At 41.8% G+C, this 24,979-nt stretch overlaps 2 long non-coding RNA genes across 2 annotated transcripts; one reads left to right on the forward strand and one right to left on the reverse strand.

Annotated features, from left to right (window-relative positions):
* Positions 1-13,408: 13,408 nt before the first annotated feature.
* LOC103638578 (uncharacterized) lies at positions 13,409-21,969 on the reverse strand. Its single transcript, XR_558888.3, has 2 exons — positions 21,548-21,969; positions 13,409-20,613 (listed from the first exon to the last, which is right to left on the reverse strand). It is a non-coding gene; the product is annotated as an uncharacterized lncRNA (long non-coding RNA).
* A 1,641-nt stretch (positions 21,970-23,610) lies between these two features.
* Positions 23,611-24,632, forward strand: LOC103638579 (uncharacterized). Its single transcript, XR_558889.2, has 2 exons — positions 23,611-24,154; positions 24,229-24,632. It is a non-coding gene; the product is annotated as an uncharacterized lncRNA (long non-coding RNA).
* Positions 24,633-24,979: the final 347 nt, after the last annotated feature.

The raw sequence follows: 24,979 nt of genomic DNA on the forward strand, positions 1-24,979 counted from the left end.
ATTCACCTTGTTCCTTCATCATCCCTTTCACTGTTGCCTCCACGCTCGCCATGGACGACTGGATCGTCTCCATGCGCCGATGTGTCTCCTTGTTGCCCTCCTCGATCTTGGCAAGCAGCTGCGCCATCGGATCTTCATTCCGCGGCGGCGCCATACCTCCACCTCTTGCCTGGAATCGGGTCGCGTACTCGTGCATGGGCTCCAGCTTAGCTCCGAATACCAAATGTAAGCACCAGCGGGATTTCGATGGTTGAGCACCGCTCCCGGTGCTCAAGGTCCTCTCTCGAAGAACTCTGGGGTTTACGAATGTCTGCGGTTCTTACACGGCGACGCAGCGCCAGCCACCGGACGCAGCCGGGAACAGAGTTCTCTCCTCTTCGATGCCTCTGCTTATCTTATTAATAGGTATATATTCATGTGCAGGTTACGGCTGCCACTCTGGGCCAGCGAAACGACTATTGGGCTTTGGTATTCTCTTGCTCCTTCGAGGTCCCGGCCTGGACGGCCCATCATCCTTAGCTTTCTCCTTCCCGCCATGCTTGGACGCCATGAGGTTGCTGACAGGGGGGGTATCCGTACGACGTGGGCGCGATGGTCTCGGCGTGCACGCTGTCTGCGTGGGCAAGCGATTAGAGGAAGGGGAGGGGGCTACAGGTGGGGTCCGCTGGTCAGCAGCGCCGGACACATGCAATGGACGAGCGGGGGAGCGTCGACTGGTGGGGCCGAGGGGCAGAGAGAGACCGGGCGGAATGTGTGGGCGCACGGGGATGGCCGAAAGGCCGGCTAGGCAGGGATTCCGGACCTCTTTCCCTTTTTCTTTTATTTATGAATTCTATTTTCCTTTTTCTTTTTTATTTCTCTTTTGGATGCATACTCAAGCATACCACACATTCAAAGGAGATCGCCACAAGCATATGCATCACACAAGGGTAAAATTTAGGGTTCAACATGATGCAACACTTCATAAATACTTTAATGTTTTATCTCCTAAAAAAATAAGTACAACTCCAACTAAAACAAGAACACTCCCTCTAAAGGAAAAAAGGAATAGGGGTTAAGAGGGAAAAGAAAAGAGGAGTAACACCCGAATTTGTGGATATAATCAAAGAAATTTTATACCCCAAATTTAGGGTGTTACAATGTGGTTGTGACGTCTTTATGACAAAAACACTATCATCATAGAAGGCACGTGTTAAGGCGTCTATTGTGATGAATGGTTAAAAACGTCATAGATTTAGTGATGACCACTATGTTCATCATTAAATCTATGACACTCCAAATCATCATAAATAAGGAACAAAAACGTCATTAAGTGTACTATCGGATAGGTTGCCACGTGGCTGCTGATACGACAAAATGACATGGCAGATGACGTGGCAAAATTTTATGACAAATATATTCGTTATAAATAAGTTTACATGGATGATGTGGCAGTTGACATGTCAAACAAATTATGACGAATATTTCCGTCATAAAAACACGACGTGGTTGATGGCATGAAAGGCGATATGACAATCATATTACGGCAGAAGACCCATGACCATCGAAAACATATGTATATATTTCACAACCATCCAAAGCAACAACTTTGTCAAACATCCAGATATGTTTCAAACATAATGCATTCAACACATAAGAGAACATGATTCATAATACTTGGTTCTGCAGAACCAATGATGACCTTTTGTTTTACATGACTTTGGTTGTTGTCTTCCTGAATTCTTTATATTTTTCTTGCACTCAAGTTGGCTATTGACAAATTTTCTTAGCCATGTACGGAATGCTAAAACAAACCGATCAGACTGCGTGTGTGTGAATGTGATCTTTGTGTACTCATGATTAACATCTACAGAAGACTCCTTGGATGCAGCTAGGAAATTCTTCTCCTGGCCTTGAAGAACAATCATATCAGATATCACCATCATAGACCAAATTTGACGTCCAACTAGAATAGCAGGCGCCCTTTTCTCTCCCTGCAGTGTCACAGCATTATTAGCGTACTGAATTCATATCACACTAGTACAAAAAGGCTCAAAGCCTGTGGGGACGATATATTTTTACAGGCGGATTCGGTTATCCACCGACTGTATTATTTCTACTGGCGGTTCCTTAAGAAAACCGCCAGTAGAAATCCATGATTTGTAGTGGCGGTTTTCTTAAGGAACCGCCACTAGAAATACGATTTCTAGTGGCGGTTTTCTTAAGGAACCACCACTAGAAATCATTTTTATCCTTAATTTTGCGAGTTTTTCAAACGGCCTCGTATGACAAAACCACCAAAATAAAAGTTGTAGATCTCTAAAAGTTATGAAACTTTGTAGTTGACAACTTTTTTATTTGAACTCATTTCGGTTCTCAAAAATTGAATCTAAGTATGTCAAATTTAAAATTCAAATTTTGCAAACTACCTCGGATGAAAAAAGTGTCAAAATAAAAGTTGTAGAACTTCAAAAGTTATTTATCTTTGTAGTTGACAACTTTTTTATTTGAATTCGTTTAGGGTCTCAAATAAGCAATTTACACTCAAATGGTTGTAATATATGGAGAAAACAACTACAAACTAGACACAAGACATGTCATAGACGGAGTGGTAGGGGAGGGTACGCGCGAATTTTGTGCGAAAAATGCCGCGACTTGCGACTTCGACGGGTGGGGTGGGCCTAATAAAAATAATTTTTTTAACTTTTTTTAAAATATGTTTTATGTTTCCTGGAAACGATTTGCACTGGCGGTTTTATTACGTCGACCGCCAGTGCAAATCGATTTTCACTGGCGGTTTTATTACGCCGACCGCCAGTGAAAATCGATTTTCACTGGCGGTCCTCAGTTACCCGCCTGTAAAAATGATGATTTCTACTGACCCCTAGCACTGGCGGTTACGAAAAACGCCATTATAAATAGGTTTACAACCGCCACTATAGAACTTCTCTGTACTAGTGTCAAGAAGACCATAAGCTTCATGTAAAGAAGATACATTCAGTAGCATGAAGTAGTAATATTTCAAAGCAGTCCTCCTTTCCAGCGATGATAAAGAGACATAGCCTTCAACCTTTGACATGATTAGCAGAACAATATTGAGAATATAGAGAAAAAACCTTCAGAGTCAGACCAGGAAGAAATCACTAAGGGCTAGTTTAGAAACTCCATTTTTTCAAAAGATTCCTATTTTCCTAAGAAAAATGAACTAGTTTGCCTTAAGAAAATAAAAATCACTTAAAAAAATATGGTTTCCAAACCAGCCCTAAAGGAAAGAGTTTACCACTTTTTTAGACCAAACAAGAAAGCATAAGAGAGTAGGGAACAAACCTACTAAAGGCTTGTTCGGTTATTACTATCCCATGTGGATTTTATGGGATTTGAAAAAATTATAAAAGATTTTGACTTATTTGGGATTGAAACACATGCAATCCAATTCAATCAATATGGATTGAGAGCAAAACGAACAGACCCTAAGTACTGTAGAAGTGAAGAGTTACTAATTGCATCACGAAGAGAACGAATGTGCGCAGAGAAGGAAAAGTCTTACGCTTCTATTACTGGCTTCAGAAAAGGAGCAACTTTTTCAGACCCTCGAGATTAGCAAGTGATTAAACAAACAAGATGGGGATCATGTAGAAAAACACTATACTATGACAGATATCAGAAACCTGTGGATACCGAGAGAGAAAAATGGGATGCCAAGATTTTGCCAATAAACACCCTGCAGTTCAGGAGCCCAATCAGTCAGCCATTGGGTTGGGTTATTTGACTGTTGTGTCTGTGCACAAACAGCAGCACCTCGTGAGTCAAATGTCACAAAAGAAACTGGCATAACAACTTTTGGGTCATTGAGAACTTTCTGTTGTTCTGATGTCATCTGAAAACATCAATACTGTAAACAGCCTGTGTTAACAATGTACACACAAGAAATAAAAGACTTTATTTATGCTCAGAAAGCAGATATTCAACAGTTCCACAGGTTCAGTTCACATATTTAAGAGTTATGTATATCATTGACGATGAATCATATAATCAGGAGCTGAAGACTTACCCTCCTCTCAAGCTCGCTGATTCTAGCCCGATAGTAGTGTATTTGGCCCATCTTGCTTTTACGAGCAGTGTTAACTGGAAAGAACAAGCTAGAAGCACTAAAAAAATAGACCTATATTTAAAGAAGACAACAATTTATATCTCAAAAAAGCAAATCATATGTGCTGGCCTCTTCAAGAAATGCAACCGACCACATACCTTTTCTAACAACAGCTCAACCAGTAGAATGTTTACATGGGCAATGATAGAACAACGACCCTGTGTATACAGTCAGCTATCACATAACATATAACTCCAAATTTGTGGGGACAACGAACTAAATGGCTCAGGGGAATGGAATCATAGTACTATTGCATTTGCTCATCGTAAAAGTAATCTCCTTAAAAATGTGCCACAAATGCACACGCACCCCAAAAACATGACAAATGGTGTTGAGTGTAATAACTTATGGATAAGCTTTGTCTGTCCAATCACGCCAGTGCCGAAGGAGCATCAGAGAAAGTACGCACAAAGTGGAAATGCAGAAGCAAATGTATCCAATGGAATATTCAGTGACAAGTGACAAATGACAAGTGCTACAAATTTATTAGAACAAATTTCTTCATTTTTCAAGTAACAAAAGAAATCTAGGTAAGCATAGTTGATGATGTCTAAGCTGTTTATGAATATTTTCTTTTGGGCCAGGACTATAATGTATGCAGTTTCTGAATCTTCTTTGAGTTTGTTGTTCATGAATTTAGTTATTAGAAATAAACTTAGTGTTATGTGGTTCTCTTGTTGATAGGAAACATGGAATTTAGTTATTAGAAATAAACTTAGTGTTATGGGTGTGGGGTTATTTGGTTGGTGGGTTTCGCGAAGTGTAAACTGGTACATTATATAGTGGTACGTATAGTAAGCCTACATTATTCGACTTCATAGCGCATCATTTTCTCTTTTTTTAAGTTTTCATTGAATATATGGTTTGTGTGCATATGGATGGTGATACGCTTTTATGACGTATCTACATGCTACTTTTTATGTGTCAATTTAAAATTTTATTATACAAACAAAACACGTCACTCATGGGACCCACGATATCATACATGTCCATCCAACATGACATGACCTTGCTACGGATTATATATGGTTCTTTTCTAAAAATAGATTAAATATTTATTACGAATAGACATTGCTAATTAATATCATCACAATTATGATGTACACGAATTATTTTCAATGACAAATGTAAATTGTCATATAATACCGTCACAAACATAATTTCTGAAAAATTTATGACATTTCTAATGGTAGATGTTAGATTTTTGTCACTAAACTTGGTTGGCTGCTTGAAATCATCATAAACCAATTAATTTAATGACGAATTTCTTTCATGTCATCATACAATCGTCATAGAAGGTCCGGGATATATGGACCAGCACGAGACACGGCCATTTTGGCACGACAAAGGTACGACACGACACAATAGTAAGTGTGTGTTTGGTTTGGCTTTTAAATTTAGCTTTTGCCCCATAAAAGCCAAAAGTCAAACCAAAGGGGCGGAACCAGGAAACAATTTTTTTCTAAAAGCCGACTTTCTTGCAGTGTAAAAATGAAAGCACCTCTAGACCTGCTTTTAGCGGCTTTTAGATAGATCTGTGAAGATTTATATGGAATAACTTTTAGCGGTTTTTAGTGATTTCCACCTAAGGCCATGTTTGGTTAGCCATGGATCGACCAGGATTGCGGCCCAATCCACGTGGATCATCCCGGTCCACATTTATAACTGTGTTCGGTTAATCCACTCAATGTCGTTCCCTGGACTTATCCCGGTATTTCCCGGGGCTCGACTTAGGAATTGACCCTCGCTGCAACGGCGTGGAACATTTCCACGCGAAGGCGAGGGGAGGGAGGTGTGTGTGACTCGTGCGGCGACGACGCGCTAGGGCGACACCTACGAGTCCTCTCTGTCCCCTACGATATGGTGGATGTTTTATCTTTGGCCATCACGTCCTCCTCCTTTCTATTTACTGTCCATGAATTAAGAGGTGGGAGTTCTTGGTGGACCGCAACATTGACCTCGCTAGGGCAGCCGCCTGGGTTCGCTGTACAGCTGCCCGGATTCGCTGGGGCATTCGTTCAGATCGCTGAGAATTGTCCGGTAATCACATACTGCTAGGGGTGAAAACGGGTAGAGTACCCGAAACGGGTACCGAATACGGGTACTGATTCGGGACCATTTTTCGGATACGGATACGGTTATTTTTATATTCAGGGCGGATACGGGTAATACCCGGATAGTACAACTTCGGATTCGGGTCGGATACGGAACGAGTACTACCCGGTAAATACCCGAATATTCGGGTCGGATTCGGGTACCCGGAATTCGGGTCGGATACGGGTACCCGGAATTCGGGTACCCGTTTTTTCTTTTTCTGCATAATAATATAGTTATTGTTGGGGACTTGTTCTCAAATGCTATAAGTTAAGAACAAGGCAACATAGAAAATGTTAATAGGTAAAGTCCTTCGTCCTTCGAAGCATTATTCCTCTCAGGGTATAATGGTTTTCGGACAAAGGTTATGAAGGGCATACCTTCATAAATATATTGTATAATGACGAAGGATGAATTATAAGAAATATAATGAACAAAATAAACAAATATGTCTTATTATCATATATAAACAGAAATAATTATTGAATTACAAATGTACCTTCAACTTGAAGGAGATGAAAGTACAAGCGTGACGCAAAAGTGAATGCCCTAATCAGCCCCCCCCCCCCCCAGTACGGGGGTACTGTTCACCTATTTATAGGCATAGGTCACAGCCTATGCAAAATTACATTCATGCCATTTACATTTGATAATAATTCTATTGTAATCTATCGAGGTCTGAATAGCCTTTTCATCTTTAAGTCGGTTTCATTTTGTTGCTATCATGCCGAAGCTTTCCTGCTCACACCTTCGGCGCTGTATCAACCTTCGTATTATTCTGGTCTGTTGTGATACCGATTTGAGTCCGAAGATACCTGTTCACACATTAAACTCCAGAAATACTGTTAAATCCTGTTTTTGAGGACCTTCGTAAGCCGAAGGGCCCCCAACAGTAGCCCCTCGCAATATTAATTTGTTTAAAACAATAAATTTAAATTGCGATATGGACGAAGGCTTTACGCCGAAGGTCCGAAAAAACACCTTCCCTTTGCTAGAATAGCAACATTCACTGACAAGCGGGGTCTTTCAATTTTCAGCGCACTGGGCGTATAAATACGGTCATACCGCAAACTCATTTGGCACGCTCTCTTGTCATCTGCTCTCGCTCACTCGATTTTTAGCTTTTGTGCACTAAGAATTTGTGAGCTTTTAGTTTTGAAGCTTCGGCTTTGAAAACAGTTTTTTAGTGTTTCCGAAGATGTCTGGAGATAAGAAGGCTGCTGCTGAGACGAAGCTGAGTCTTGACGAAGAGAAAAACTTGGGGTTTCTTATAGCGATGTCGAAGACCAACACGGAAAAAATCACCAAGGAGATTCTAGAAGGTTTGTCTGAGGATACTGGTGACAGCGACAGTTATGATGTGGACAGCGGTGGTGAGGACTCTGAAGATCGTCCCTGGCGACCAAGCCACTCAGTTTATGGTAAATCAACTATCAAAGAGAATCATCTTGTCAACATGAGAGGGAGGTATTTCCGGGATTTGTCCATTGTGAGGGCCGACGAAGGGGAGAAGACTTGTCCACACCCTGAAGAGAATGAAGTCGTAGTGTACCGGAGCTTTCTGAAAGCTGGGCTGCGATTTCCCTTGAGCAACTTCGTCGTGGAGGTGTTGAAAATCTTCGAAGTCTATCTTCACCAACTTACCCCCGAGGCAATTATAAGGCTGAATATCTTCGTGTGGGCCGTGAGAAGCCAAGGTCTGAAGCCTGATGCAAAAAGCTTCTGCAATATACACGAATTATCCTACGAAACAAAACCTTGGGGTAAGGAACAGTATCATAATAATTTTGGCTGCTACAGTTTCGTTTCTCGCTCCGGGTCAAGCTGTCCCGTGCCAACCTTTCGGAAGAGATGGCCCGGCGACTGGATGACAGAATGGTTTTATGTGAAGAATGACCTGTCAGAACGAGAAGATATCAAAGGTATAATTATGCGCCCTATTTGGCAAAGCTTCGGCCTTCGGAGGCCAAAGGTTGAAATGAATGAAGCTGCCGAAGAATGCCAGAGGGCCTTCGGCGTTATCTGTTCTTTTATTGGAACGAGAGATTTAGTACAAGAGCATATTGCCTTCCGGGTATGGCCGCTCGCGGAGAAATGGGAAATGCCGCAAGAAATCATAAAAAAGGCCGACGAAGGTGGACTTGTCAGACTGAAGTACACCTTCAAGTTCGGAGATAAATTTGTTGAGCCAGATGATGACTGGTTAAAAAGCATTGAAAATTTAAGTGATGAGCTGCTTGGGGCTTACTCGAAGGCCGAAGATACTGCGATGTCAGCAGCCTTCGGAGGCCGAAAAAAGAAGAGGCTGAATCGGGTATTCGATGCAATTGGGTTTGTCTACCCTGACTATTGCTATCCCATTCGAAGGCAGAAGAGAAAAAACACAACCTCTGCAAAAGAAGAAGCTGAAACTGCTCCTAGCGGGCCAGAACCGAAAAGAAAGAAGATAAAGGTCCTCACACATCGGCCGCGCTATATTGAACCAGCTTCGGTGCCTGAGTTTACAGGGAAAACTCCTTCGGCCGCCGAGGCTGAAAGGCCAACCGAACCAACCTTGCTGCCAGTAGTTACAGAAATGGCCGAAACGCCAAAAAGGATAGAATTGGAAGAACCGAAGGTTTTGCTACCAGAAACCGAAAAAATAGCCGAAGCGCCATCCACAGAAAAAATGGAAGAAGTGAAAAAACCATCTGAAGAAAAAGCATCAAAAGTGAGTCCTGCAGCAAATGTTGAGACAGTAAAAAATCAAAAAGTGCCAGCAGTGACTCCGAAAAGAAAGAGAATGGCTAATGTGCTAGATGTACTGGAAACAATCAAATCTTCAAGCACTCCTCCGAAGAATGCTGCTGCCACTCCTGAAACAACAGCTGAAATTTCTGATACAAAAGCTCCAGAGCAAGAAACTAAAGCCGAAGCTGGGGCCTCAGAGCCCGTAAAGATAAAATCCTTGGAAACTAAGGAAGAAAAAATAACAAAGCCAAATTTTGTTGAAGAAGTCGGTGTCGTTGCCCCCGAAGCATCCTTCAAAATTCGTGATTATATTGTTCGTCATGCTTCGGGGAAAAAACTATCAGAAAAAGAAGAGCAAGAGGCCCAGCGCTACGCCCAAAAACTGAAGTATCCAAAGGGGGCGTTAATATTCAATGGTAGTGGAGAAGAAGACTTTTTGTATTGTCTCCCTGACAGCAAGGAGATTTCTGTCTGCCGGGAGATGAGCAAGAGCTTCGGATTCCCAACTTTGGAAGACGGGCTCTCGGTGCTGTCGAAGAACGATCTGACCGACAGCTTGGCCTATAATAGCTTAAAGGTGCGACAAATAGAATCCTTGTATTTTTTGTTGAGACCAAAATTTTTCGTTTGTTTAAATTTATTGACACACACATATTTCGCTTTGCAGGGTCTGATACTTAGCAATGCCCTCAGGGCACAGAAAGATGTTGAAGACGAAGGGTGTGCTATAGCCCTGAGCAACCTTCGTTCCGAAGTAATTGAACTGAGGAACGAAGGCCTCGAAAAAGATAAAATATTACACTCATTGATAAATAAAATAAAGGAAGACGAAGCTTCTTTTAAGGGTCAAGCTGAAGCTCAGAAGCGCGAAATTGAAGATCTTCGGAAACAACTGGCCAGAGCCAAGGAAGAACGCATACTTGAAGAAACAAGGCGAGAACTCAGCGACCAATGGGCAGATCACTTAGAAGTAACCGTTGAAGAGCTTCGTTCGTCCAAGAAAAGATGCTACAACAAATATATAGAGTGTGTTAAGAAGTTAAAAGCTAGCTTCGCCAGGGTCGGCGCCTTCTCAAGCGAAGAAAACTTTACAAGAGGCAATCCCGAAGGTCCCATTGAATGGATCGACCACGAAGCTGAGGCCTTCAAAGAAATTTTAAATAGCCGTGGAGATATATGTGCTTTCTCTGGTGCTAGAGGAATTGCCACCATTTTAGAGAAGAAGGGCTACGGACATGTAAAAATTTTAGCACAATCCGAAGCTGCTTTGTCCTTTGAAGATGCAAGAGATCCTTCGGCCGAAGCTAGTATGATCGGTGGAAAATTTTTCACCGATGTCTGGGATAATGGTGGCCGAGAAATGGCCGGAGAAATTATTCAAAAAAGTGAAAAGGGCATTCACGATGCTAGAGAAGTGGCTGAGGCTGCTGAAAAGAGCGCAGGGCCCGAAGGTCAATTAGGTAGTAACTAATAGTTTTTATTATGTTGTAATTTTTGGTTTTAAGCTTCGTTTGCCATTTGTAATAGCAATGTAGCCGTATCCTGTCCTTCTTCAGATCCTGCTGAAGCGTCTCCGGGCCCCCAGCCGAAAGGAGACGACGAAATTAAAAAGATGGCTGAAGCCATTATGGACGAAGTCGTCAATCGGCTCCTGAATGAGGCTGCAGAAGTTGTTCTGAGAGAAGATTAAATACTATTGTAAATTAAACCTCTGAAATGTAATATATTGTAACATTTTGTAATCCTGAATGTAATATACCCGTTTTTATTGCTCAACTCTTAACGATGCATGAAACTTTAGACGTACCGCTTTTGAGTCTTTGACGAAAAAACACCTTCCCTTCTTTTCATGCTTCGTGAAGAGGAATTTTTCTTTGTCACAACAATATCCAATGTTCTAATAAATAATATCCAGGCTTCGTGAAGATACTTTCCGAAGCTATACGTCTGAAGATCAATAATGTATCTCCTTGTGACATTATGATTTTTCCCTTTTTTCAAAACGTTCTTCTGTAGATTAACATGATGACCACCTCTTGTGCCATATGCAACATGATGTATGATGCTTATGCTATGCGAAATGATGTGATGATGTTATGCTGTGTAAGATGGTGTTTATTCCGAAGATACACACATTCCTGCGAAAAACACAATCTTTTGAACCAGCATTGTCTTTTTACTATAAGCCTCCCTTAGGAGCTTCTTCGCCTTTTACTTCAGCGGAATCAGCGTTTATTTTTCGCTGTAAGCCTCTCTTAGGAGCTTCTTCGCCTTTTACTTTCAGCGGTATTCGCGTTGACTTTTCGCGCTTCGCCTTTTACTTAGGCGGTATCAGCGTTGACTTTTCGCTGTATGCTCTGCATTCCCTTTGGAACGACTTTGGAGCAGAAAACTTACACTGCGCTCCCTTTGGAACGACTTTTTTGTGACTTCGGCAAACTTACTCTGCGTTCTTTAGAACGACTTTTTGTTGCTTCGAAGAATTTTCGATAGTTCGAAGGTCCTCTTTGTTATCACAAGTCTTTCAACAATTTAATCCTGTGAAGAAAATATATTTTCCTTGTGGGAATCAACGAAACTATTTACATGAAATCTGAACAATGTCCTTTATTACAGAAAATAAAACTGAATGAAAAAGATTGCTATTAAGGTAGGATATTTGTCAATAGATGTGCTTTGACTCTGGCACAGTGCTGTTGACTGTGCGAGCTTCGGACTGTTCTCTGAAGTCCCTTTGATGTGGAGCATATTGGCTCCCTTCTGGCTGCTGACCTTGTTGCAGCGGTGGTGGAGGCGGAGGTTGTTGCCAGGAAGCCTGAGGTTGACTCGCCGAAGCAACAGAAACTGCAGGGTGATTGCCTACATACTCTGGGATGTAAGGCGAATGATACGAAGCAGTGTGCATGACCTGCTTCGGCTGAGCCTGTTGTGCTGTCGCTTCGGCTATTTCTTTTTGCTTCTGGATGGTAACATGGCACATCCTGGTGGTATGACCTTTGTTCTCACCACAGAATAAGCAAAAAATTCTTCTCGGTTGATCGCCAAATCTTCCTCCGAAGCCCCTGGCGCCTCTGCCTCTTGGAGCTGGTGGTCGGAAGGAGCCTTGCTGTTGCCCCGAAGCTTGTGAGGAACATTGTGGACTTTGCTGTTGGCTCCCTCTATCATCATTTTGTGTAGAGTTATGAATTGATCTAACATGCCTCGGGTAGAACCTCCCTCCGAAGCCCCTGGTCATTTCAGAAAACCTGAAAGCCTCCTCCCGTCTTTGGCGAAAATCATTATCGGGCCGAATGTACTCGTCCATCTTCTGGAGCAGCTTCTCCAAAATTTGAGGAGGCTTCCTAGCGAAGTACTGAGCTGAAGGTCCTGGCCGAAGCCCCTTGATCATGGCCTCAATGACAATTTCATTGGGCACCGTTGGTGCCTGTGCCCTCAAACGCAAGAACCTTCGGACATACGCCTGAAGGTATTCTTCGTGATCCTGGGTGCACTGGAACAGAGCTTGAGCAGTAACCGGCTTCGTCTGAAACCCTTGGAAGCTAGTTAACAACAAGTCCTTCAACTTCTGCCATGAAGTGATCGTTCCTGGTCGAAGGGAGGAATACCAGGTTTGAGCGACACTCCTGACAGCCATAACAAAAGACTTGGCCATGACTGCAGCATTGCCACCATACGAAGATACTGTTGCTTCGTAGCTCATCAAAAACTGCTTCGGGTCTGAGTGGCCATCGAATACGGGAAGCTGAGGCGGCTTGTAGGACGGAGGCCAAGGTGTAGCCTGCAGCTCAGCGGACAGAGGAGAAGCATCGTCAAAAACAAAATTCCCATGATGGAAATTGTCATACCAGTCATCTTCGTTGGGAAAACCCTCCTGATGAAAGTCTTGGTGCTGAGGCCTTCGGTGTTGCTCATCCTGAGCAAGATGACGAACTTCTTCAGAGGCTTCGTCTATCTGCCTCTGCAGTTCAGCTAGCCTGGCCATCTTTTCTTTCTTCCTCTGTACTTGTTGATGAAGCATCTCCATATTTCTGATTTCTTGATCTATCTCGTCCTCTGGTGGTGTCGGGCTAACAGCCTTCCTTTTCTGGCTTCGGGCCTCCCGAAGGGAGACTGTCTCCTGATTGTGGTCCAACGGTTGCAGAGCTGCGGCCGCAGTTGCTGAAGCTTTCTTCGGCGCCATAACGAAGGTTTATGATCGCCGAAGGTGTTCAAAAAACTCAAAGAGTGGAAGTGAGTTCACCGGAGGTGGGCGCCAATGTTGGGGACTTGTTCTCAAATGCTATAAGTTAAGAACAAGGCAACATAGAAAATGTTAATAGGTAAAGTCCTTCGTCCTTCGAAGCATTATTCCTCTCAGGGTATAATGGTTTTCGGACGAAGGTTATGAAGGGCATACCTTCATAAATATATTGTATAATGACGAAGGATGAATTATAAGAAATATAATGAACAAAATAAACAAATATGTCTTATTATCATATATAAACAGAAATAATCATTGAATTACAAATGTACCTTCAACTTGAAGGAGATGAAAGTACAAGCGTGACGCAAAAGTGAATGCCCTAATCAGCCCCCCCCAGTACGGGGGTACTGTTCACCTATTTATAGGCACAGGTCACAGCCTATGCAAAATTACATTCATGCCCTTTACATTTGATAATAATTCTATTGTAATCTATCGAGGTCTGAATAGCCTTTTCATCTTTAAGTCGGTTTCATTTTGTTGCTATCATGCCGAAGCTTTCCTGCTCACACCTTCGGCGCTGTATCAACCTTCGTATTATTCTGGTCTGCTGTGATACCGATTTGAGTCCGAAGATACCTGTTCACACATTAAACTCCAGAAATACTGTTAAATCCTGTTTTTGAGGACCTTCGTAAGCCGAAGGCCCCCAACAGTTATAAAATTATAACTTTTACATATGAAATCGGATGAAAATAAAGTTTATAAAAAGTGTAGAGCTCGAAGAGATCTATAACTTTGTAGTACAACACATTTTTGTTTAAACATATCTTTAGGCCAAAATCATTGAAATAATGTCTAAATTTATATCAAAATAATAGACTTTAACATTTTCATGTGGGGACTTAAGATTATCTCCATGTGGGAACTTAGAATTATCTTTTTATAAACTATTTATTAATATTGGTAACTTATTCGCAATTTATGGTCGACACTACAAAATTTTTATGAATTTAATTATATTTTGATGATTTTCTACAACAAGAAATTAATAATACACCAAATAGCCTAAAAAATTCATGAATTTTTACGGGGACACAACATATATCCACATATAGTTATCAAAAATATTTGGATTATAAAATTCACAAGATGTTGGTGTTTCTTCCATTCCACTCCCACTTATTGCGTGAGTTACACGTGAAATCATTTTATATATCGACGTTTCAACATAATTAATATTTCACTTATCATTTTCATGTGGCGACTTGAGGTTTTATTTGAATAAATTTTTTATTTGTTTTGGTAAGTTTTTTGCAATTTTGGGTTAAAACTAGTGTATTTATGAATTTTAATTATATTTTGATGATTTTATGTAGAAAGAAATTAATAATGTACAAATAGCCTCAGAAATCTATGAAATTATACGAAGGTACAACATATGGCCACATATAGTCATAAAAAATAATGGGACCATAAAATCCACAGGATGTCAACGTTTTTTCTATTTTATTTTCACTTATTGCGTGAGTTACACATGAAATCACTCTAAGTATCCAAGTTTCAACATAATCAATACTTCACTTTACCATTTTTATGTGGGAACTTGAGATTATCTTCTATTAAATGTTTATTAGTATTAATTTACTTGCAATTTCGTGGTCGAACAAGAATATTTTATGATAACCAATTAATGCATTATCCGACAAGTATCCGATATCCGATCAAATAATATCTGTATCCGTCACTTATCCGCTCGGATAAATATCCGGTCCCTGTATCCGTATCCGTCCCGTTTCTAACTATCCGTATCCGATCCCGAATCCGTTTTAAATACATTAGGGTAGGATACAGGATGAGCTACTATCCATCCGTATCTGTCCGTTTTCACCCCTACATACTGCTGCAGCCGCCCGGATTTTGTGGTGCACTGCTGTGTCACGCGCCGCCTCGCCCTCCGTAGATTTATCAATTGTTACTTACCCGGTGGTAGATCTTACACCTGCTTGATAGGTTCTTCTCCTGCCACTCCACTTGTTTTGCATCTGTAGCTAGCTGCTCGATTTGGTAATCAGCTGGAGCGAGAAACATGAGACATGGTTGGTGGCGTGTAGTCTAGAGCGAGAAACCGAAGAGATCAAATGAGCTATTTCTATCTGTTGGAATAATAAGTGGATAGCCGATAAAGAGCATGAACATAGTGCCCTCCGTTCAGCTTTGTTTTTTTTTGTTTTTTAAATAGATATCCAATTTAGTTCAGTTCATCTCGTCAATTCATTTTTTTATTTTCTTGTGCATCTACTACCTCACTCTAGACACACACAATTAGGGAGAGGAAGGGAGAACAAAACACACAAGTTCTTGGTGCTGCTGAACTGACTTGCAGTGTGCTGCTTTTTCTTAATTTATAGAAGGGAAAATTTTGTACAAGTACATCTATTGTACTCTTATTCTAACTACTATTTAGTAATAGCTAGATGTTACTTACTGGCTGTAAATTTTGAAGAAAAATGTTTAGCTAGAGCAACTCAACTATGGCGACCTTCTAATCCATGACTTCATGCCATTATGTATTGCGGAGTTTACTTGTCCTTGCGCTTTTAGCTTATCAATATGATTTTTGTTAGTTATATTTCCTTTTCCAAAATTATCAATATGCACAAGTTGTTGATAGGGATGCAAACAATCGGTGTGTTGATTACTTCACCGTTTATCAGGTGCCAGAGTGGTTGTAGGCGAGTTCAGCTTCTATGCACATGGAGGGGAATGCGTCGAAGTGGTTACAAGTGTATAAGCTGAAACATGGATTTAGTGATTGGGGGAAGTTTACACAAGTAGTTAGGGAGAAGTTCGGAGTGGACGAATACCCTCAAGCTATGAGAGATTTGGTTAATGTGACCCAACAACAAGGAGTGGAGGAATACTCTCAAGCTTTTGATGATATCAGATATGCCGCTACTTTGCACAATTCTGAGTTGGATGAGACCCTATTTGTGACACACTATATTAAGGGGTTGTAACCTGAAATTCAGAACCAAGTCATGGCTCAGATGCCTAAGACAATGGATAAGGCGAAGAGGTTGGCCAAGGTGTATCAGGAGATTGTAGAGAAGAATAGAGTTAGAAATCAAAAGGGACTGGTTCTCAAAACTCAGGTTGCAGGAGTAAGGGGAGAGAATAGGGAAGGAATATTGTATCCTGAGTTCAGGTAGTTGAGGGAATATAGAAGAGCGAATGGGTTGTGTTTTATTTGTGGAGATAAATTTGAGCCAGGCCATCAAGCAAAATGTCCGAAGAGGGTGGTAACTCAACTACATAATCTGATCGTGGAAGACATGGGTCTAGTTTTGACTGATGAAGTATTGCAGAAGTTGGAGAATGAGGAGAAGTGTGTGGAGGAGTTTGGCACATAATGTGACGGATGTATGAGGGTCCAAGCTCTGATTCAGAATCAGATGTTGGTCATGCTCATTGATTCTGGTAGTTCTGCAACCTTTATCATCCAGAGAATTGTAGCAAAATTGGGGTTGGTCACTGAAGATTGCTCCACTGTGCGGGTTAATGTGGCAAATGAAACAGCTATGATCAGTGATAAAAGAGTTAAGGAGATAGTGTGGAGTTCTGGGGGGCACCTGTACAACACTGCTATGAGGTTGTTGGATTTGGAAGCATATGATGTGATCCTAGGGTATGATTGGTTGAAGGCTCAGAGTCCTATGGAGTGTGACTGGAATAACAAGGTGTTAACCTTTACTGATCAATGAAAGATGGTAAGGTTACAGGGTGATGCTAGAGAGGTGTAGGAAGTGCGACAAGTATCTGTGTTGCAACTGGAGAAATGGATGAAGGGAGAGGAAGTCTAGGTATTTGTGCTTCTGGAGTAGGTTACAAAAGAAATAGTTGGGAAAAATGATGCAGTTCTACGGGAGATTTTAAAGGAATTAGAAGATGTTTTTGTTGTGCCTTCGAAATTGCCTCTAATCAGGCCTTATGACCATCACATTCCTCTGTTGCCAGGGTCTATTTCGGTAAACTCAAGGCCTTATAGATATTCTCTAGCTCACAAAACTGAGATTTAAAAGCAAATTACTGAACTGCTAGCAGCAGGGTTGATAGTCCCTAGTGTCAGTTCTTTTTCTTCTCTAGTTTTACTTGTGCAAAAAAAGGATGGCAGCTGGAGGTTCTGTATAGATTACTAGAAGTTAAATGGAATGACTATAAAGAACATATTTCCTATGCTTATGGTGGATGAGATACTAGATGAATTAGTTGGTGCCCAGTATTTCACTAGTCTTGACATGACAGCAGGATATCACCAAATTCGGATGGGACCTGAGGATGAATACATGACTGCTTTTAAAACACATCATGGCCATTATAAGTTTTGAGTGATGCCTTTTGATCTCACTAATGCACCAGCTAGCTTCCAGTGTGCCATGAACTCAGTGTTGGAGACTTTTCTTAGAAAATTTGTTATGGTTTTCTTGGATGATATTCTCATCTACATCCCTAGTTTGGAAGTGCATTATCAGCATATCAGGATGGTGTTGGCCAAGCTGAGAGAGCACTAGTTTTTCTTTAAGATGAAGAAATGCACTTTTGTGAAGCATGAACTCAAATATTTGGGGCATGTGATTTCAAGAGATGGGGTGGCCACAGACTCTAGTAAAACTGAAGCTATGTTGTCCTGGAAACAACCTATGAATGTGATAGAGTTGAGGGGATTCTTAGGTTTAACAGGCTATTACAGGAAATTTGTGAAAGATTATGGTATTATGGCTAGACCTCTTACTAGGTTGTTGCAAAAACAACAAGTGTTTCAGTGGTCTGAAGACGCTCAGGTTGCTTTTCAGGAGTTGAAACAGGATATGGCTTCAACACCGGTTCTTGCCCTACCCAAGTTTGATCTTCCTTTCACAGTCGAGACAGATGCATCAGATGTGGGTCTTAGAGCTGTGTTGATGCTGCAGGGCAGACCCATTGCCTTTCTGAGTAAAGCTCTGGGAGAAAAGAACAAACATATTTCGATATTTGAGAAGGAGTTTTTGGCCTTGATTATGGCTGTAGATAAGTGGAGGCAGTATTTGCAGAGGGGTGCATTTGTGATTAAGATAGATCACAAATCTTTGACCTTCTTGGGAGATCAGCAGTTACAGTCAGATCTTCAAAAGAAGGCTACGACCAAGTTAATGGGGTTGCAATATCATATTGTATATAAAAAGGGGGCATAGAATGTAGTGGTTGATGCATTGTCAAGGAGGAGTTCAGTTTTGGACTTAGCTGCCATTTCTGAAGTGCAACCAGTTTAGGTACAGGAGGTGCTGAATTCTTATGCTACTGATGCTGAAGCTCAATAGTTGATAGCTCCATTGTTGGTGCGCAGTCCTGATGAGAATTGGTTTTCATTGTATCAAGGCATTATTCGCAAGGCAGGAAGGATTTGGATTGGTGCTAATTCTGCTCTGAGAACTAAGTTGGTGGCAGCGTTGCATGACAATGCCATTGGTGGTCATTCTGGTACACAGGCCACATATCAACGGGTAAAGAAAGTGTTTTATTGGAAGGGATTAAAGGCAGATGTGGTCCAGTTTGTCCAATAGTGTGCAATTTGTCAAAGGCCAAGAGTGAAAGAACTCATCCAACTAGGTTATTACAACCTTTGCCTATACCACAGGGTGTGTGGGAAGATGTGACTATGGATTTCATTGAAGGTTTGCCTAAGTCGGAAAGGTTTGATACAATTTTAGTTGTGGTTGATTGATTTTCGAAATATAGTCATTTCTGTCCTTTGAAACATCCTTTTACTGTGAAGGGTGTTGCACAAGTCTTTCTGGACAATGTGGTTAAGCTACATGGAGTGCCCAAATCGCTAGTATCTGATAGGGATAAAGTGTTTACTAGCAGTTTTTGGAAGCTCATGTTTTAGTTGATAGAGGTCAAGCTGTTGATGTCTACATCATATCACCCACAGACTGATGGCCAAAGTGAGCATGTGAACCAATGTTTGGAGATGTATCTCCGATGTGCTGTCAATTCTCAGCCCATCAAATGGAAGAGTTGGTTGGCTCTCGCGGAGTATTGGTACAATACCACTTATCATGTTGTTTTGGGTTGTACACCATTCAGGGTGTTATATGGTTATGATGCTGCTTTGCTAGCCCTTCCTAGACTCATCAATATTGTCACACCCGGATTTAGGGGGCCAAACCTGGGCGCGATTCACATGTGTGCTAGGATCAAGTCTCACACATATGATAACTCATGGTACAGAAATGAATGTAACATCATTTATATATAATGGAGTTCTATACAAAATAGTTAAGTAATTACATCATACGAAGACAACGATCCAGCAACCAAAGTTGACTGGGAGACGATGGCCTAGACCACTCATGAACTCATCACAGCATCCTTCATGCGCCTCATCCTACGGTACCTATTCTTGACCTGGGGGGATCTGAGTACAGCAAGGGTGAGCTCACATACGTTCATCGCTCAACAAGTTGTGGGGAATAATGTGCATGAACTCATCGAAGGTGGGATCTCATGTGAAGTGTAAGGCTTACCAAAGGAGATGGTTAAAGCTAAGCATTGCTTTTAGAGTTGGTCAGAATTTTATTAGCATTTACTATGCATAAGTAGATACCAACCCAATTAAATAAAAGATCACAATTGATAATAACACCCACGACGCAATGCATCTAACAGATTAAGTTTAGTTCCATAAGTTAATCATGCGAGAGTCCTGAGTCGCTCTTGACCGTGAGCATGGCTGATATACCAGTTTTACACTCTGCAGAGGTTGCGCCCTTTACCCACAAGTCGTGTATCCCGTCTAGCCAGGGTTTCAAGGCTCTTAGACACTTCCGAGGTGAATGGCTAGGGATCCACTATGAGGCCTTTACAAAGTTCCACTAGCTTTAGAAAACCCGCTACGGTTTCTAAGAAGGGCAATATAGGAATCCCTCGTCCGAAAAGCCATCGCAGCATGATCGACCCGAGAACCTCCCTATACACAGCTCCTCTATCGCCCTTGCCCCTTTTGGTTAAGGTAGTGCTCCACTAGCTTTCCTAATTAGTCGACCAAGGGCGTCCCATTCCACCCTTGTGGTATCATGGATATCTCAAGTTAAGCTCCATGTTCGGATGTTCCAATCAACACAATGATCTTGTCATGAACAATAATTAAAACAACAGCATAACTGGAACATGATCATAATGTAACATTAATCCCAAAACCAGGTAGAGCAATAGCAAAACTACCCAAAAGTTCAGTGGTAAACAAGGTGTGGGATAAACAAATCTAGGGAACCTATTAGGTCCCATAAAATTAACCTGAGCATGTCATAGTGATTAATTGGAACATTATTGGGTAAAGAGAAAAGTGATCAAGGGCACAACTTGCCTTAGACTCAAGATTCCTAGGTATTTCACCAACTTGGTCTTCAAGTGACTCGTTAACCTCGCTGCTACTCTGGTAATACAAACAAACATGGTGTAGGAGAAATTAACATCACACCAAACATAAGAACAAACTGCATAATAATGTTCTACACGTCGTAACTAGATCCTAGGTTCGAGAATCACTAAATTCAGAGTTATGGTCATAAAGTTATGATTTTACGAAGGTTTAAGTGTCTACTATAAAACAAATAAGGTACAAGATTTTAACCACAGGTTTCATGGTAATACAAGGTTACTAGATGATAAACAATATTAATACAAGATTAATGCATCTGGAATGGATCAAAAAGGAGCTAAAATGAATTACTTATGAATTAAACAAGTTTCTGGAATTATTTTTATACTAGAAATCATTTTCTGATTTAATTCTGAATTTTCCTAATGGTTCTGAACCACGGACATAATTACCAGAGAGCTCGGGGTTAAAACTATAAATTCCAGGACCTACTTGTAATTACTTTTGGCTTGAGGTGGACGGCAGGTTCATTATACAATAGCTTAGGGTCTCTTATGAATATATTCCGCGGTGAAGGGGTATCATACGATTTCGGCCATTAGATGGTCCACCAACGCCCCAGATTAATTCGCTCATAACTCTACACAAGTAAGCAACACATTCCATCGGATCAATGATCGGTGGTTAAGATTTAAAATCACCTAGTTGGCTCTAGACTGTTTACTTTCGGATCAACCTGCTAGATCGATTAACTCGAAACGTTACCCGGTTCTAATCCCATCCATCCGTTGAAGATCCAACGGTCGTCGAGCGCAACCCCTTTTCTCGTCTCCTCTTCGACTAACCTAGGCGCGTCGGCGCCCACACGACCCACGGCGGCACCATCGCCAGAGCAAGTCCACTTCGCAGCCAGGTGCCCCCAACCTCCAAACGAACCAGCGCAAATAAGCCAAACGACTTTTTGTGAAGCTTGGGAAGCGAATCATACCAGAGAATACGCTGCAAGGAGCCTACGAGCGGCGCTCGAGGAACTCTGTCGAGTGATTCAGCTGTTCCTCGAGAGATAGTGCGGGACGAGATCGACGGTAGCAGCGTTGTTCTCTCTTTCTTCTCCTCTCTGCTCACATGATGCACTCGGCTTTGGCACAGACGGATGAGTGGAGGGAGGCCGTGGCCTCAAATATACATCCCTAGGGGCGCCCAGATTCCGGGCCAAGTCCAAGAACGGCCAGCGTGGTTTCTGGGCGATCGAGGGCCAGTTACAACAATCTCGGATAGGGATGGTCGAGATGAGGAGAACAATACAGAGAAGATATTTGGGGTGGGATTCTGTGTTTTTTGTCCAAAGCCAGCCCCCGAGGTCAGGGATAGAGCTGACCAGCGGGCCCCCTAGTGGTGACACCATTCAACGAGTGCGGACCACGCAGAGAAGTGGGCCCCATGTGGCAGTGGAGGCAGAGGTATGGCTGGACCCTGGGTCCACGCGTCAGCGCGATATGGAGGAAGGTTAGGCTGGCGCGCATGGCCGAGGTGAAGGGGTTTGGGCCCCAATAGCTCTCCCTCCATTTTTTCTTTTCTATTTTCATTTCTATTTTCTATTTTCTATTCTGAATTTGTTTTCCTATTTGAAATTATATTCAAAGCTAAAGTTCACAAACTTCAAGCCAATGCAAACCAAAATCCAGTATGTGTGGAGAGTATTATTTTATTATTTATTTTATAGTTCTATTGACTTGAATATAGTCTTGCATGCACATAAAAGAGAATAAATCACATTCTTAATCAAAATTTGAAAACCCTTCTTTTTCCGAGTTTATATTTCATTGTCAAAATTCAAACATGATGTTTGGCCAAATTAATAGTGTCCTCATTCCTAAATTTTAACCAAGTCTAGTGCCTTATCTGTTCCCATAAAGGCACATTGATATAATCTTTATTTTAAGTTAAATCTTTAGAGGAAGCAAAGATAACACCTATATTGGAATTCGGCTTCTAATCTATCATTAGAAAACATAGTTATCAACAACTTGGAGAAATCTTGCTAATCTTTAAAATCAATATTTTATGGTGTTACAAATTCTACCCCCTTAAAAATAATCTTGTCCTTGAGATTACTAAGAAAAGGGATATAGAGGGTTTTGTTTGTATTTAGCTTCTAGTTTGTATTGAGGACCCGGATGTCACTAAGTGGGTCAAGGAAAGGAATGCTTTTTTGCTATGTTAAAGGAACAGTTGGCTAGAGCACAGTTGCATATGAAGCAATATGCTGATAAGGGCGGAACACCAAGAGAGTTTCAATTTGGAAAATTGGTGCTGTTAAAACTTCAACCATATGCACAGAAGAAATGGTGAATCGGCCTTGTCCTAAATTGTCCTTTTAAGTTTTTTTGGGCCTTACAAGATTACAACTCGAGTTGGCAGTGGTATATAAGTTGGAATTGCCACCTGATGCTCAGATGCATCCGGTGTTTCATGTGTCTCAACATAAGTCGTTTACCTATGTTATTCTCCAGTTTACACAGAACTTCCTCTCTTGGCTAATCTGTCCCAAGGGCTTGTGGAGCCTAAGAAAATTCTGAATCGAAGGATGGTACGTAAACGAAAAAAATGCTATTGTCCAGGTGCTGGTCAAATGGACAGGTCTTCCTACAGCGCACGCTTGGGGACAAGCTTCTTTTGACGACAGGGGAGATGTGATGACACAAGGGGGCATTGCTTAGGCGCAGGTATGGAGTATTAGTGGATCTTTTGAGTATCAGAGTTTGGGCCATATTAGGGCCGTATTAATCTTCTATGGGCTGTAATAAGCTATTAGCGAAGGCATTAGCCGTACTAGTAGCTGGATCTGAGATCTATAAATACTTTAAGGCCTTGTTCGGTTAATCCCGTTACATATAGATTGGATGGGATTAGAAAAAATTGTGAAGAAATTTGACTTGCTTGGGATTTAAACCCACCCAATCCCACTCAATCCACATGGATTGAGCGCTAACCGAACAAGCCCTAATCGGTTGTTGAGATGGGAATACAAAATGAAATAGAAAAATACCTGAAATTGAACTCACTTGTGTCCTTGTCGGTGTTCGCGTCGCTGATCTATGACTGACTCACGTCCGGCGAACGCTAGCCGCGGCCAAGGGTCATCACACTCCCAGCCATAGCCGTTGGCCTCGCCTAGGGCTTGGCATCCGGCTCTCTCTGCTGGCCAAGCCCCAGCACCGGATCTCGTCCATCCGTGGCCGCTCCCATCGATGGCAAGCTCCGCCAGCCGGTCTGCATCTCCCTCTTCGGGCGTCGGCCGTCTCCATCCTCCAGCCGCCGAGCTTCCCCCTGCATGGACGCGTCTGCGATGGTCTTCTCCCATGGACTGAACGTCCATCCCCCTGCAGCTTGGCCAGGGCACGCCCTCTGTTGGGTCCGCCAGCGATGAGCGCCGGGAAGGGAGGGTGGGGGGCATCGCCCAAACTTCACCTCTGAGCCCCTGCATCAGGTTCCTGACAGCGAAAGCCTAGCACCTGCTGCAACCTACCTGCTCGATGGAATGCTCAACCTCTCGCCGGATCTGTGCAGCTCTTACGCGATGTCGTTGAACCCGGTGAGCTCCTCGCTGTCCCACACTTCTATGTGTTTGATTAAATGTCTAAACTAGTGTGGCATCGTTGCTCGCAGCTAGTTGTTGACACTGCTCCTCGTGCATCGCTTATTCGACAAAAATCCCAAGCCCATGGACAGCACACGCGACATGCGCAACCCAAATCCGATCGACCAGGTTGTTCGATGTGTGTGTGTTTTTCTATCGCTTATGTGTGTGATTTGTAGTTTGTTCTAAATATGTTCTGGTCGATGCAGTGTATATATGTGTTTGAATATGTTTAGGGGTGAATGGAAGTGTGTGGAGAAAGATAGTTAAGTAAAAAGGGATTAGGATGTTCATATGTTTCCGATCGTTGTTAGAAGTAAAATTGATACAAAGGTTAGGTTGGAATGTGCGGATCCGTGTGATGAACGCATTTGTTACCTATGTATAAAATATATGGTCGAGTAAATGAATCGAATAATGAGTTATTTTGTCACTCCAGATAATCGATTCTTAGGCGGCTTTGAATCCGGCACATACTCGCGAGGATTTGCTTGTTGTTGTCTAAATGTCATATTGTGTATCGTGTCTTGAATGCAATAGAAAAATAAATACTTCAAGTGCAGCTGATGGGTTATGTTCTAGGTTGCTAATTAATTATAAAGCGTTAGAGTAATTCAAGTATTTAAAGCATGATCATCCTTGAAGCAAATAGAAGCAAAAATTAATAATTGTAGTTTTGGGCTGCACGCGTTGTTTTTGCCGTGCCTTTGTGTGATGTACTAAATTATGTTTTCTATAGAAATGTCTTATAGAAAAGTTGTAGATAACTTATTTATATTG

The sequence above is a fragment of the Zea mays genome, chromosome 9 (genome assembly GCF_902167145.1).
Source record: "Zea mays cultivar B73 chromosome 9, Zm-B73-REFERENCE-NAM-5.0, whole genome shotgun sequence".
In the NCBI taxonomy this organism is placed as follows: domain Eukaryota; kingdom Viridiplantae; phylum Streptophyta; class Magnoliopsida; order Poales; family Poaceae; genus Zea; species Zea mays.